The following is a 16367-nucleotide window of genomic DNA, read 5'->3' as shown; positions in this document are numbered from 1 at the left end:
CACAATCCAAATGCACTTACTCTTCCTCACTCTTCCTCACTCAACGTCCACTTCCACATGCATGCGAAGCAACGGAAAGTACTATGGTTTGGGTCAGGTGCACCTCGGTCCTCAAAGGACTATCCTTGCTTTTCCATAGTTTAAAAGTCTGTGCAGAAGATTTACCTAGTAGCTTGGATATTGTATCCTCCCCCTGCCTCCACCACCCGCCCCGTGTATTCAATTGCTCCGCTTCGAACGTTTTCTGCTCACAGCCGATCATATTCCAGCGCCTCCTCTTCCCCACATCCAGGCTACCGACTTCACTCCCAGGCTCCGCACAGGTCACACCATCTTCCTGGGAGGTCGGGCCCATTCTGACAGCTTCACTTATTTCCACAGTGAGCGCAGCATGACCACCTGGACCGGAAACTTGGGTTCACCTGCTACTGAAAGACGGCAAGTGGACAGACAAACACAGAGTCAACAAGATTGCCTTGGTGGCCACAGGTTGGACTCAGCTAGGAGGCAATCAAGGACAGCAACAATCGGCTGGGTGTCCAATCTTCCCTTCCTGCTGCCACAAGGAAATGAACACATGCCAGGGAGGACAGGTAGCGCCCAACTGGCATGGTCTCCTTGACAGAGGTGAGAAAGTGAGAATGTGAAATGATGGGTAGAACCTTCCTTACTCTAGTGAGAAACAAGTCATTATTGTGGTGCGAGTTTCCAGGGGGCAAGAGCCATGGTGGCAAGGTCAGCAGTTCGAAACCACCAGCCGCTCCGTGGGAGAAAGATGAAACGTTCTCGTCCTGTAAAGAGTTACCGTCTCAGAAACCCACCGAGGCAGTTCTGCCCTGTCTTACAGGGTCACTGTGAGTTGGAATTGGCTTGATGGCAGTGAGTTTTCTTTTTCCTTTTCTTTGAGATCCAACAACCAGCCTTGCAACAATCTCATCAGCCACTGGGATACATCTCACTCACGCTACACCAGCAGTGTTGCCCACTCGGGGGCAGCCAGACCTAGGGCTGGCTTTAAGGGAGAGGGCGTGGCAAAGAGATGAAGGACCCTTCTGGTGCTGGGAGCCCACTTGGCGCAGCCCCTGGCTCACCCCTTCCCGAGTGTGTGACATTGGTCCCATGACCAACTGGCTAAGCCTCAGTGTCCTCATCGGTCGGATGGGGGCAGGATGAGCCGGCCCCTCCTGGGGCATGTGTGAGGCCTTTCAGGTAGGGCACATAGAGCAGGGGCTGCCTGAGATGCTCACCAGGCAGTCGCTGCTGTGAGGAACCACCGGGTCCATTCTGGGTCTTTCTTCCTCAGAGCAGCTGATGGGTCCAAACAGCTGGCCTGGGGTCAACTCCTGAGTGCTTAGCCTCTGGGCCCCTGGACTCCTTTGATCCAAAGTCTTTGTCAACAGGGTTTCCTGTTGTTGTCTGTAGCAGCTGGGTCTGCCTCCCTCCTCTCTTCTCTGGGGGTGCCTTGGCCGCTGGGTGTGCCATGGCAAGGGTGGAGGGCGTAGGGTGGAGGATGGGGGCTTGCCGGCTGCGCCCACTCTCTGCCCTTACAGGTGCTCATCTTCTGAATTCCTGGAACGTTGCTGCTGCACATCTGAGCTCAGCCTGGAAGCCCAGGAGTCACCTCTGTGGATTGGGGAAAACCAACCAGCCAGAAAATAATTCCAGACTCCCCTGGGTGTTCCCAGCTGCCGCCAGCTCCCGGGATGAGCAGTGCCCCACTCTCCCTGACTGACAGTTGGGCAGGCTGCCAGGTGCTGAATTTCACACCCAGAGATGCAGCAGACAGTACCTATTGGACTTGGTTGGGTGTGTGTATGTGTGCACATGTGTACACATGTGCATATATGCCCGTGTACGTGGCATATATGTATGCATGCTCTTGTATAAGTGCATACAAGTGTGTGTGTGCTGTACGTATGTATGTGTGCACATATATCCCTGTGTGCGCTGCACACGTGTGCTAGTATATGCTTGTGCGTGTGCATGCATATGCCCATGTGTGCAAATATATTCCTGTGTGTATGCAAGTGTGCATGTATGCATGTGAACCAGCCTGTGTATGTACTGCATATATGTGTGTATGCTCATCCATGTCTGTGTGTGCATGCATGTGCACCAGCATGTGTGCTTATTGCACATGTGTGTATGCTCATCCATGCCAGTGTGTACACATGTGCACCAGTGTATTTGTGCACTGCACATATGTTTGTATGCTCACCCATGCCTGTGTGTGTATGCCTGTGCACTCATGTGTGTGTGCACCATACATATGTATGTATGCTCACCCATGCCTGTGTGTGCCTGTGTGTGTACTGCACATATGTGTGTATGCTCACCCATGCCTGTGTGTGCCTGCATGTGCACAAGCGCGTGTGTGTACTGCACATATGTATGCATGCACATGCATGCCTGTGTGTGTATGCCTGTGCACTCGTGTGTGTGCACTGCACATATGTATGTATGCTCACCAATGCCTGTGTGTGCATGCATGTGCACCAGCATGTGTGTGCACTGTACTTGTGTGCATGCATACACATATACCCCCCTGTGCATGTATGTGCACTGCACACATGTGTTTGTATATGCCCGTGTACATGCACGTGCTTGTATATGCCCATGTACATGCACATGTGCTTGTATTTGTCTGTGTGTGCACATGTGTGCACGTGCACATGTGCCCAGCTTACTTGTGGCTCTCCTGGGCCAGGCTGTTTAGCTCTGGCTGCAGATATCTGTTTAGATTCTGGCCTCCTCCTTCCTGCCATCTCCCACTTCTATTCTTGGAAGGCACATGGGGCTGTGCCCGGCTGGGTGGTGGACTCGCACGGAGGTTTGCCCACGGACTCCGGCTGCCTGAGAGGGTGGTCATTAAGAAGGAGGCCCTGAGTGGTGCTCCCGGGTGGGACGCCTGCAGCAGTGGCGGCTGCATCTGCAGGCAGATGACTCAGGGTCACCCCTCCTCCCTCCAGGCTCCACAGGGGATGTTCCCAGGATGAGAGGTCTTGCCAGTGTGGGCCGGGCTGGCCTCTGTGTACAGACTGAAATATGAGCTCTTCAGGGCACACTGGCCTGCCAGGAGAGTTTTAATTAGACCAACGCATTTGGAAAGGCCTAGGAGGTAGGTTGCTGCTGGGACCCAAACCGGGGGGATGTGCATCCAGTAGTGCTTGTGAGGAGCGGGGGAGTGGCCGGCCTGTCTGGACTCCAGCCCTGGCTCTGCCACTTCAAAGCTGTGTGGCCTTGGGCAAACCACTCGTATCTCTGTGCCGTAGTGTTTTCCTTCGTAAAGCTGGAAAAGGGAGCCCTGGTGACTTAGGGGTTACATGTGGGGCCGCTCACTGCAAGGTCAGCGGTTTGAAACTGCCAGCTGCTCCGAAGCTTCCTACTCCCATAAAGAGCAACTGGGGCGGGGGGTGGGGTGGGGTGGGGTGTTGGAACCCCTCAGAGCAGTTAGACCCTGCCCTCTAGGGTTGCTGTGAGTCCTATGGACTTGATGACAGTGGGTTGGCTGGAGTTTGCTTAGGAGAGAAAGGAGGCCTGGTGGCATAGTGGATAAAGGACTTGGCTGCTAACCAAGAGGTCAGCAGTTCAAACCCACTGACTCCCCTGTGGGAGACAGACACGGCGGCCTGCTTCTGAGAAAGCACAAAGAATCCTCCAGCTCAGTGTCTGGGAGGAACTGGGGGGACTCCCGCCCCGGGGCTCCCTCATTTTCACCTGAGCTGGCTTCTTCCCCCATAGAGTGGCTGGTGGGTTTGAACCCCGCTCTTTGGGTCAGCAACTGAGTTCTTTAACCCCTGCATCACCGGGGCTCCTTTTTACACGTGGGACCCCAGGGGCAGTTCCACTCTGCCCCTGGGCTGCTGTGGGGTGGGATGCCTCGCTGTCAGCAGGCTTGGTTTGGATTTGCTGAGACAAGGGAAGTGCATCAGCAGCATGGGCACAAAGTGGGGGTGATGAGTGACCATTCAGGTATGAATATTAGAGGGGGGCGGTCAGGGAAGTGGGGGAAGAGGGGAGGCGAGGATGTACTGGTCTCTCTGTAGTCTTGACCCAGCCAATCCAATTGCGCTGGCAGATCCTGCCTGGGGGAACAGGAAGAGACCCTTCCCAGGGCCCCCAGAAAGCCTGGCACTGCTCCCGAGTCGACCTGCCCTCCCCGACCCCCACCTGCCCCAGGTACGTTGTGCTTGGTACCATGGCACCTGGCTGGCAGGTGTCCATGTGTTTACTCACCACTTTTATCTAAGTGTCTTGCAAACACATGGTCATGATAACACGCGAGACGTGGCAGGAGCATGGGTAGTCAACGCTGGCCGGCGTAGGCACCTGACCCTGCACTCTCCTGAGCCCCTGGGGTCTGGTGTGTGTCCCTCCCCCCTCACGAGGGCGGTGGCGAGTGTGTGTGCACGTTCACACCCGGACACCCCACTCCTCTCCCTGTCAACGGATGGCGCTGTACAAAACGAGCACATCCACAGCATCCAGCTTCTCGATGGCGCCCCGGCATCCTCCCAGGACAGGAATGATCTAACTCATTTGATCATTAGTCCGCTTTTTCGTGACTTATTTCAAGCCTATGGGTTTTCTTTTCCCCAGGGTCGCTGAGAGCCAGATGGTAGTGGACTTGGTTTTGATGACTGTCGGGCAGTCCTAGGTTGACAGGAGGAACCCTGGTGGTGCTTGGGGATCAGCCTTGGATTACTGACTGCGAGGTTGGTGGTTCAAACCCACCGGCCACTCTAAGGGGACAAGAGGAGGCTTTCTACTCCCAGAAAGAGCTGCCATGTTGGAATCCCCCGGGAACAACTCTGCCTTGTCCTGCAGGGTCGCTATGAGTTGGCATCAATTCGATGGCAGTGGTTTGGGGTTTTTTGGGTGCGGGTGGGGTTGACAGAAGACCTGTGGAAGAAGCAGACAGCATTTCCACCTCCTGGCCCCTCTCCTCCCACCAATAGCTTCCCTTTGGCTAATGTCTTGCATTCCTGTGATATATCTGTTATAATCAATGGATGCCTATTGATACCATGTTTTTAGCCATAACTGACAGGGTCATAGTTTGACACTCCCCCCCCCCCAGCGGCTCGAGGGAGAAAGACCTGCTGAGTTGTTCCCTTAAAGATGCCCCCTGGGGGAACGCTGTGGGAGAAAGACCTGCTGGTTGCTCCCTTAAAGATGTCCCCTGGGGGAACGCTGTGGGAGAAAGACCTGCTGGTTGCTCCCTTAAAGATGTCCCCTGGGGGAACGCTGTGGGAGAAAGACCTGCTGATTTGTTCCCTTAAAGATGCCCCTGGGGGAACGCTGTGGGGCAGCTGTGCTCTGTCCTGTAGGGTCATCACGAGTTGGAAATCAACATGATAGCACCCAGCAGCAGGATTATTAAAACCGAGGTCCGCTTTTCCCTTAGGGCTCAAAGCAAAAGGAAACTGGGCCCCAGGAAACAGTCACCCCGTTCCCCCGGGCCCCCTGCCCGCAGCCCCCAGCAATCGGCAGTCTGTTGGCTGTGGAGGGATTCATCCAGCCTGGCTATTTCATAGCAACGAGTCACATCATTTGTGGCCTGTCGTGTCTGGTTCCTCCACATTGCGTTAGGTTTCTGGTCCTTTTCGATCGTGCGGCTCTCTATCTGCCTCGGCAGAAAGACAGCAGTCATCGTGGGAGAAGTACAGCCACAGTGCTCATTTGAAGCGAGGATGGGGAGACCTCACCTCAGGTCCTTTGGATGTGTGTTCAGGAGGGACCAGTCCCTCGAGACGGACATGATGGCTGGTAAAGCAGAGGCTGGTGACACAGAGGAAGCCCCTCAGCAAGATGGACGGACACAGTGGCTACGTCAATGGGCACAAACACAGCAAGGCTGGTGAGCTGGCAGAGGCCCGCACAGTGTTTGCTGTGCTGCTCAAAGGTTGTCTGTACATGGGGAGCAGTTTGACAGCACCCAACAGTAGCAGCCACCATAGCACAGTCACACCACCGCTTGTTCATCCACTCGTTCGTGGGTGAGTGCTTGGGTACTTTCAACTCTGGGGCTGATTTGAACAGTCCTACGATGCACACTAGTGCACACAGTTTGTTTAAGGTTTGGGTATATATCTAGGAGTCAGGAGCCCTGGTGGTGGAGGCTATGAGGTAGGCTGCTGACTCCAAGGTCAATGGTTCAAACCCACCATCTGATCTAAAAGAGAAGAATGAGGCTATCTGCTCCCATACAGATGTACAGCCTGGGAAATCTTCTATGGGGTCGCTGCATCAGGGGGATCCTTGAGAGTGGAATTACTGAACTATATGGTAATTCTGTATCTAACTACCAGGAACTATGAAACCTTTTACCAAGGGGCTGCGCCATACCGGTATGTGTAAGAGCTCCTACCCTCCCAGAGCTTCGGGAACTCTGCTTTTCTGCTTTTACTATTGTTATTATTATATGACTACAGCCATCCTAGTGGGAGATGAAGTGGTTCTGGTTGGGACCTCCTTAATGGAGGAAGAAGTCCATTGAAGGAATTAGGGAAAAACAGACTCTGGGAATTGGTGGACTATCAATTGGGATGTTCCAACAAGCTGATGAAGCACTGGCAGCATTCACTTATCTGTGCCAGGGGATTTGGAAGAGGTCCATATTGATGCTCATTCCAAAGATAGATGACCGAACAGAATGCAGAAATCATTGAACAATATCATTAATATCACATGCAAGTCAAATTTGCTGAAGATCTTTCAACAGTGGTTGCAGCAGTACATTGACAGGGAGCTGCTAAAATTCAGGCCAGAAGAGGACATGGAACAAGGAGTTTCAATGATGCTGTCAGATGGATCTTGGCTGAAAGAAAAGAATACCAGATGTGATAGTTACATAATCTTGTGTCAACTTGTCAAGGGGTGGAGTTTAGCCTGTCAATCATGCCGCAGCTTGATGACCTCATTTGGAGGTGCTCAGGAGATAAATAGCTCACTGGAGGAGGGATGCAGCCCCTCTCTGCTTTGCCTTCTTTGCTGACAAGATACATGGAGCTACACTAGAGCCCTGGAGCTGGAGGAACCACATGGAAACCCCTGCCAGCACTGAGATGCTTCCATCACCACTGGATCCACAAGGCTTTCCACCCACTGGTCTGTGATCTTCCTGCATTCGGTGTCATGGCATGTGCTGCGTGGGTCTGAAGAGGGATCTATAGACTGGTATCGGACAGATGGGCTAATACTGCACTTATGGACTTGATCTGGACTGGACTGGGATGTTTTCTCAATATATAATTGCTCTTTTACATCAAGCTCTTATATACACATATCAGTATATCGATATTTGCATCTCCAGTGCTACCTCAGGGCCTGGCATGGCCTCTGCACCCAGGCTTCCTGGCTGGACAACAGCACTGATGAGGCAGCAAGGAGCTTGTCTCCAGTTTCCACCCAGCCGGTGTTCCTGCTCAGATTCAGCATTCTTCTGCTCCACAAAACAGCTTGAGGCCCCCCACCCCCCCTGAGGATTTTTAAGGGTCTTTATCTCTTTGGTCCAATGAGGTAAGTGTTTTCTCTAATCTCCATTTCACAGGCGAAGGAATTGAGTCTCAAAAGTATTAACTATGATGTGCTGGAATGTAACAGTTATAGAACAGAACAGATTCAAATGAAACACCTGGTGGTTGACTTCAGAGAAAACCGGTCAGTGAAAACATCATGGATGACAGGGGATGTTGTCTTATGTGAGGCTGGCGGATGAGCCCATCTGGTTTGAGGGCGCTGCAAACCTGGCTCGGGAAGAGCTGCCCCCTCAAAGTGGAGCTGACCTTAATGACACAGAGGAAGCAAAGGTTTGGGGACCTTCATTGGGTTATGAGGACAACTCGAAATGAGAAGAAACAGGTGCAAGCATCCACTAATCATTGGAGCTGTATGTTGGCTGTACCAGGCACGAACCTAGAATACTGGAAGTCATCAAAAATGAAATGGGAGGCTTGCAGATAGACAGCGTGGGCATTAGCGAGCTGGCACGGACTGGTATTTGAACCGTCATGAGGTTTACTGGGTCAGGAATGACAAATTGAAGAGGAATGACCTCACGCTCATCATAAAAAGGATTCATATTGAAATATGCTGTCAGTGGTAGGAAGAGGAACCAAGGAATTATTCAGGTTTACACACCAAGCACTACTTCCAAAGATAAAGAAACCGAAGAGTTTAGCCAACTTCTGCTGTCTGAAAGGGATCAAACATACAGTCAAGATGTATTGATAGTTACTGGCGAATGGAATGTGAGAGTTGGAAACAAACAAGAAAGATCAGTCATTGGAAAACAGAAATATCACTGGAGAGGACATGATAGAATTGTGAAAGACCAACAACACATTCTTCTAAATACTCCTCCCACCCCCAACAACATAAATAGACTATACACACTGGGGCCTTCTTCTGGGGAATATGCAGGAATTATATCAGCTGCATCTGTGGAAAGAGACAATGGAGAAATTCAGTAACATCAGTCAGAACAAGGCTGGGGGTCAGCAATGGAACGGACCACCTGCAAGTTCAAATTGACGCTGAAGAAAATTAAGACAAGGTCATGAGAATGAGAGTGCGACCTTGAACATAACCCGTCTGAGTTGAGCGCTCATCCCAGGAACAGTTGATGTCGTGAACACTAGTGGCCGAAGACCAGAGGAGTTGTGCGATGACATCCTGCACAAAGCAAGACAAAGGCCATTACAAAGACGGAAGCCAAAAAAGGCCTTAAACGATGTTGGGGGCTCTGGAGCTTGCTCTGGAATGTGGAGTAGCTAAAGCAAAATGAAGAAACGGCGAAGGAAAGAGCTGAGCAGGCGATTTCTAAGGGTAGCAAGAGTAGAGTATGAAAATGAAGCATGCAAAGGCATGGAGTTAGAAAACGAAACGGGAAGGACATGTTTTAGAAATCTCAAGGGGGGAGAATGGAATAAAAATGTAGACCTCCAGTTGGAACAGTGAGGGGCAAAGGACTCTGTGGGCAGAAGTTGGAAGAGACCAGAAGCGTCAAAGAAGACGAAAGGAGTACACAGTCACAGCAGCAAAGAGAGAGGAGCCCTGGTGGCGTGGTGGTGGTTCCTCGCTGGGCTGCTAACCGCAAGGCCAGCAGTTCAAGACTGACGCTCTGTGGGAGAAAGACAAGCCCAACCACTCGTAGAGAGTTAGTCTCAGGAACCTACAGGGATGGCTCTCCCTATCCTACAGGACAGTGGTTCTCAACCTTCCTCATGCCGCGACCCTCTCATACAGTTCCTCATGTGGTGGTGACCCTCCAACCATAAAACTATTTTCGTTGCTACGTCATCACTGTCATTTTGCTACTGTGATGAATCGGGCGACCCCTGGGAAAGGGTCGTTCGACCCCCCAGTGGGGTCGCGACCCACAGGTGGAGAACCGCTGCGCTAGGATTTCACTGGGTCAGCACTGACGGATGGTGATGAATTTGGTCTTCTGAGTACCAGAAAGGGTTGATTGACGTCCAGCCATCTCGGGAAGTAGTATTTCAACAAGTACTGGTGATACTGAAAGAAGCCCACGCTGCACTGAAGGCTCTGGAGAAAAAAACGAAGCGGCAGAAATTGATAGAATACTGATTTGAGATGGTTTCAACAAACCAAAACCAAAGCCATGCTGAAAGCGCTCACTCATCGATGTCCAGGAATCTGGACGACATGGTCAGCGGATGGAAGAGGCCCACGACTGTGGCCGTGCAAAGGGATGAACGGGCACAGTGAGAGGGGGAGCCCAAGGAGTGTGGACATTACAGACAACAGCATGAGCATCGTGCCTAAGGAGAGCTATGCAGAAGATAATCAAATAATGGCTGCAGTGGTCCACTGGCCGTGAACCCTCAGTAGAGGGTTCCCAGAAGAGGTCGTGGAATGGGGGCTATCATCATATAGATCTTCATCATATAGAAAGCAGAGACTACCAGAAAGATGTCTGCCTGTGTTTTATTGATTTGGCCAGGGCTGTGTGACTAATCACAACACCTTATGGATAGCAATGCCAGGGATGGGAATTCCAGAACACTTAATTGTGTGCACATGGAACCTGGACATAGCCCAAGAGGCAGTGGTTCAAACAGAACCAGAGGCTATGCAAGCGCCCTCAAACTACGCCCCGCGGGCCACATGTGGCCCGCCGAGGACATTTATCCGGCCCGCCTGGTGTTTTTGCCCCGTTTGTTTTTTTACTTCAAAATAAGATATGTGCAGTGTGCATAGGAACTTGTTCATTTTTAAAAAAAACTATAGTCCAGCCCTCCAATGGGCCTGAGGGACAGTGAACTGGCCCCCTGTTTAAAACGTTTGAGCACCCCTGGGTTAAAGCCAGGAGAGGTGTGCTTCAGGCTTCCACCCCTTCCCCAGACTTATTGCATCTGTCTGCTGAGGCTGGCACTGGACTATCGGGAGAGGAGCGCAGCATCCTATGAGGAAGGCTCACGAAGAACCTTCGCTGTGCCGATGGGACAGCCCTGCTTGCCGACAAAGAGGAATTAATGCACTTACTGATGGACACCAATGACCGTCACCTTCAGCGTGGATCACACCCCAACATATAGAGAACAAAAGCCCTGACAGTGGAACCAATAAGCACGATGATCGATGGAGAACATACTGAAGTTGTTAAGGATTCCTTTGGATCCGCCGTCAACGCCAGTGGAAGTAGTGGTCAGGAAGTCGAACAACAGAATGCAGTGGGCAAGTCTGCTGCAAACGATCACTTTGAAGAGGTAGAGAGCAAAGCTGTCACTTTGAAGACTAAGGGGCACTCGACCCAAGCCATGGCCTTTCAATGGCCTCAAATGCAAGCCAAAACTAGACCATCCATCAGGAAGGCGGGGAAAGAATCAATGCTTTTGAATTATAGGGCTGGCAAAGAAATATGGAATATAAGCTGTCAGAAGAACGGACACACATCTGCTTGGGAAGAAGACGAGTCAGAATGCTCCTTGGCAGGCTGGGTGGTGAGACTCCTCTCACATCCTTTGAACATGTTCTCGGGAGAGACCCGCCTCGTGGAGAGTGGCATCATGCTTGGCAAAGTAGAGGGTCAGCACAAAAAGATAACTAGCTGCAACAGGGAGCGCCAGCGTAGCAGTGACTGGGAGGATGGCCCGGGATGGGCAGTGTGGACTCAAGGGCACCTCACGACAGCAATATGCCAGGCTCTTGCCGCGGTGTTCGCGACACTGGAATTCCTCTGAGGCTGGCTGGGATCCAGCCCTGTGCTCTGAACTGTTATTGTTTACGTGGGCTCTTGATGGTTCTATGGGCTATACGAGCACCGTCCGAAGGGGTTTCCTTGACTGAGATCTTTATGGAAAAGTCTGCCACCTCTTTTTCCTTCGGAGTGCCTGGTGCTCCCCTTTTGGTTAGCCGCTGTGCATTAGACACCGCAGCCCCGGGACTCCAGGGTGCCTGATAAAGAGATGAAAATACCGCAACTCCAGAGCAGCGCATTTTCCAGAGGGCGGCTCCATCATCCGGCCGGGGGCTGGTTGGCAGCATGATCAGGATTTGGGTGGAGGACACGTGACGGGGGCAAGCATTGGCTTGTCATCTGGTGGATATATACTCAATCAGCTCACCAAACCAAACCAAACTCACTGCCACCGAGGCGATGCCAACTCATAGCGAGACATAGACAGGGTAGAACTGCCCCTGGGTTTCCGAGATTGTAACTCTTCCTTGGAGTAGAAAACCTCGTTTTCCTCCTTGGGAGCAGCTGGTGGTTTTGAACGGCTGACCTTGCTATTAGCTGCTTCAGTGTGTAACCGCTAGACCTCCAGGGCTCCTTCCAATCAGCTCACAGGCAGGGAGAAAGAGGTTGCCTTTTGAAATCACATCGCAATGAATGCTGTGATGGACAGGCTGCTGGGGGAGGCGGTACATCTCTCCTGCTTCTCCCTAAGGGGTTTCCTTGGGATCTGCTTCCTCAAGGCAGAAATACAGGGGGTCTAAGCTCTCACAGCAGGACCCTGCTGCAGCTGGACAGGCTGTCTGCCAAGCTCATCCTCTCGGTGAGGCAAGGAAAGACTGGCTTGTGTGGTTACTGGTGTGTTTTGAACCGTCAGATGACCGGGGCCCAAAGAGGGGTGTCCGGGCCATCTTCAGGACTCCATTCACCACCCACAGGCCCTGATGGCCCCTAAACTCGGGCTCTGACCCTCTCCTGGCGCTAGCCCAACAACGTCCAGTGGAACCTGCTGTGGTCCAGGAGATGTCCTCTGCTCTCTCCAGTGCCGAGCCATGAGCCACATGTGGCTACTGAGCTCTGGAAACGTGGCTACCTAACGGAGGAACGGAATTCCCCGTTGGGCATTATTTTATTTAAATTTAGGTAGCTCCCTGAGGCTCATGGCTACCACGTTGGACAATCAAGAGCCAGATATTTCGTCTCCACTCTGCTGAGGATCCCCGGTGGCGCACCAGTTAAGCACTTGACCGCGAACCCGAAGGGAGGAAGACGGCCTAGCGGTCTGCTGCTATAAAGATGGGGGCAGTTCTTCTCGGTCACCCGGGTTCACTGGGAGTGGGCATCCGCGGGAGAGCCCCTAGCAACAGCTTGTCTGAGGGTGGGTTCTCCAGAGGCCAGGAGAGTGTCCAAGTGGTCCCTGAAGGGTGTGTTGCCTGGAGCAACTTGGGAGGGCGGGCAGCAGCAGGACAGGAAGGAGCCGACAGTGGAACCGCAGGGGGAGTCCTGTGGGGGCTGATGACCCAAGGAGCCAGGTAAGCTCACGGCGAACCTTGGGTGTGGTCGTTCACGGCGGATTAGTAAGCAAGTACAAGCAAGCCTGCTCTGACCGTGCTGAGCGGGGACTCCACCACTGTCCGGCCCGTAGCTGTGAAGCGAGGTTCTGATTCTGCGGGCAGGTGCTGCGAGGGTGGGAGGGAACAGATGCCGGCCTGGCCTATGAGCTCAATCTTGGGTGTGATGGGAAAATGTGGCATTGTTCACCGCAGGTACGTAAGTAAGCACAAGTTAGTCCGTGTTTGCCTGGCTTTGGGGGGCAAACCCCGAAACGATGGCTCTGACGTTGCCCACTATATGTACATAACATTGCTCGTCACAGTCCTTTAAAACAATTTTACGTCGATGGGGTTTGTGGCCATACTGTCTCTCCTTCTCAGACATGTGCACTGTTGTTTGTCCCCCCCTGCTAGATTTTTATCTTTCTTTCTAGAACAGAGGAGCCTTGGTGGTGAAGTGGATATGCGTTGGGCTGCGATCAGCATGGTTGGCAGTTTGAAGCCATCAGTAGCTCTGAGGGAGGAAGACTGGGCTTTCTACTCCTGCAAACAGTTACAGGGGGCGCGGGGTCAGTGCTGACTCTATGGCAGTAGGTTTTTTCTAGAACAGTAGTTTTCGATTTTTTTCCTGTTGTTTTGTTTTTTCCATTTCATCAATTCCTGCTTTTATCGTCAGTGTTTTCTTTCTTGGGTTTCCCTTTGTTTTATTTGCTCCTTCCCTTTGTCTCCCACTAATGTCTTAAACCGGCATTTCTTGTTGGTTTCCTTACATCATTGTCGTTTAAAGCAACGGTTTTCCCTCTAACACTTCATTAGCTGGACGGCGCAGGTCTTGACAGAGTGTACTCTCCTCGTGTTTATTTAGTTCAAAGTATTTTCTGATTTCATCTGCAATTTCTTTTTTGGCCTATGGGTTAGGTAGAAGGATATTGCTGATTTTCTAAGCACGAGTATTTAAGATTTCTCTAATTACCATTAGCCATTTGGTTTCTAACTTGATTCTGTTGTCAGAAAACACTGTACTATTTCAGTCTTTCAGAAGGTATTGAACCTTGGTTGATGGTCCTGTATATGGCGTGTCTATGCTGTATATATCAAACAACAACATTAATATCCCATGCAGATAAAATTTTGCTGAAGATAATTCAAAAGCAGTTGCAGCAGTAAAAATACAGGGCGCTGCCAAAACTCCAGCAGGATCCCGAAAGAGACTATGCAATGGGGGATATCGTTGCTGATATCAGCTGGATCGTGGTTGAAAGCAGAGTCTGTCAGAAAGATGTTTGTGTTTCTTTGTTTGTTTGTTTGTTTATAGTCAGCAATTCATACACATGTTATTTCAGCCCATTCGTTGCAGTTCCCTCAACGTGCCCTCCCTTCCTCCACTGCTCTGTTTCCCACTTTGGCTTCCGCTTCTTCCCTGACCTCTAACGTTGCCTTGGGGGAAGTTTGCAGTTTGGCTCTTAAATGGCTACTGATTATATCATAAGGGTGGGCTCAGTTTCAGACCCCCAGGGTGACTACAGCCATCATCGTGGGCTCTCACCTGTCTCTTTCCAACCAATAAGCCTGCTCATTTTTTCTTTTTGCAAAAAAAACATTTTATTGGGGGCGCATACAACTCTTAATCACAATCCATCCATCCATCCATTGTGTTAAGCACATTTGTACATTTGTTACCATCATCGCTCTCGAAACATTTGCTTTCTACTTGAGCCCTTGGCATCAGCTCCTCATTTTCCCCCTCCCTCTCCCACCCTTCCTCCCTCCCTCGTGCACCCTTGATAATTGGTAAGTTATTATTATGTTTGTGTTTTATTGACCGTGAAGGCTTTCAAGTGTGTGAATGATAACAAACTATGGATAGCGTTGTAAAAGGTGGGAATTCCAGAACCCTTCACAGTGCTCTTGTGGAGCTTGTCCATGACCAAAAGGCAGTCCATCGAATAAGACGAGGGGATATAATGGTTTTACATCAGGAAAGGTTTGCTTCTGGGTGTGTCCTTCCCCATACTGATTCTAGCTGAGCAAGTAGTCTGAGCAGCTGGTCTCCCTGAAGACTGACCCGGGAAGGCTCCCTCACAGCCCGTGAGGCACAGAGGTTGGAAGTGAGGAAGATCAGCTACATCTCAACATCAAACAAACCAAGCTCCTTACCGTGGATCGATATGCGGCATCCTGATACCCGGAGGGACTCTCGTGCTGCCAAGGATTTAATCCGGCTTGGACCCACAAATCATGCGCATAGACGCAACCACCCAGGAATCAAAGGGTCCACTGCACGGGCCAGCCTGCGGCACAGCCCTCTTTAAGCATGAAAGAGCACAGGTGCCCTTTTGAGGCTCAACGTGCACCCGGCCCCACTGGGGTGTTTTCAACCACTGCGCGTGCAGGTGAAAGCCGGACATGGGATGAAGACCACCACCGGATAATCAATGCTTTCCCGTTACGGGGTTGGCCTCGAAGATCGGAAGCACCCTAGGCTGCCCGAGGAACACACAAGCCTGTCCTGGAAGGACAACCAGAATGCTCCTTCGATGCGGGGACGATGAGACTTCCGCTCATGTACTGTGGGCACGTGATTGGGAGGGACCTGGTCTCTGGAAAGTGGCATCATGTTTGCCAACGGGTCAAGGAAGAAGAAGATGACTCTCACTGGGCTGCATTGGCACAGTGGTTGCAACAATAGGCCAAACGTCCATCCCCTGGAGAGGGTGGCACAGGCCCGGCTGTGTGCATTCTGGTTTACCTACCTGTGGTCACCAGGAGTGGGATGGTGTGGAATCGTCACATCTGCTCTGTCCCCGTGTGCACACCCTGTGCACTTGCCGATCACCCCGGTGCTGGAGTAGGTCTAACTTATAGCAACCCGAAGAGATAAGTTAGAACTGCCCCAGGGACTTCCAAGACTATCATTTTTGTCAGCAGTTTTATTGGTGTGTCATCCACATATCATACAAGTCAGTAGTTAATCACATCGAGAAGGGTGAGCAATCAGACCACGTTCCCTTCACTCTTGTGGACATCATTATTGGTTCCCCACTGCCCCCCGCCTCCCCTGCAGTGCCCTCGGGAAACCAGCAATCCAGCGACTGTCCCTCTAGGTTGACCTATCCCGGATTTCACATACAAACATGTAAAAACAAACAAGCAAAAACTGACAAGAATAATACAGTGAAACAGAAAACGCTCAATCGAAAAGAAAGCAGACAAATGACGGGGTGCTAAGTGTTAACCTCACTGCATCTGCAGGAGTCCGCTTTCCATTGCTGCACTCTGCATCACGGCAAGCCTGCTCACACCCCTGGTCCACGGGCAGAGGGATTTACTTGCCCGGGGTTCAATCCATGTATGTTTACTCTTCACTTAAAACAGCAAAAAAAAAAAAAAAGGAAGAAAGAAAAAATTAAACTGAAACAGCTTTAAAATGGGCCCATTATATCAAATGATAAGGTGCCACATTTTGACCTAACCACGTCTGCTATAACCGAGTCTGCAGCGCTTTCTGTCTGGTCACAGGTCTACTCACATCCCTCAACTAGCATCAGAGGGGACTCCCCGGAGGCTTCGTCCAGGTGTGGCCCCTGCCAGGGGAGTCTGGGTTTCCACTC

The sequence above is a fragment of the Echinops telfairi genome, unplaced genomic scaffold (assembly GCF_000313985.2).
Source record: "Echinops telfairi isolate 266 unplaced genomic scaffold, ASM31398v2 ScPeMD7_7413;HRSCAF=8451, whole genome shotgun sequence".
In the NCBI taxonomy this organism is placed as follows: domain Eukaryota; kingdom Metazoa; phylum Chordata; class Mammalia; order Afrosoricida; family Tenrecidae; genus Echinops; species Echinops telfairi.
Note: the sequence above shows the minus strand (reverse complement) of the source record.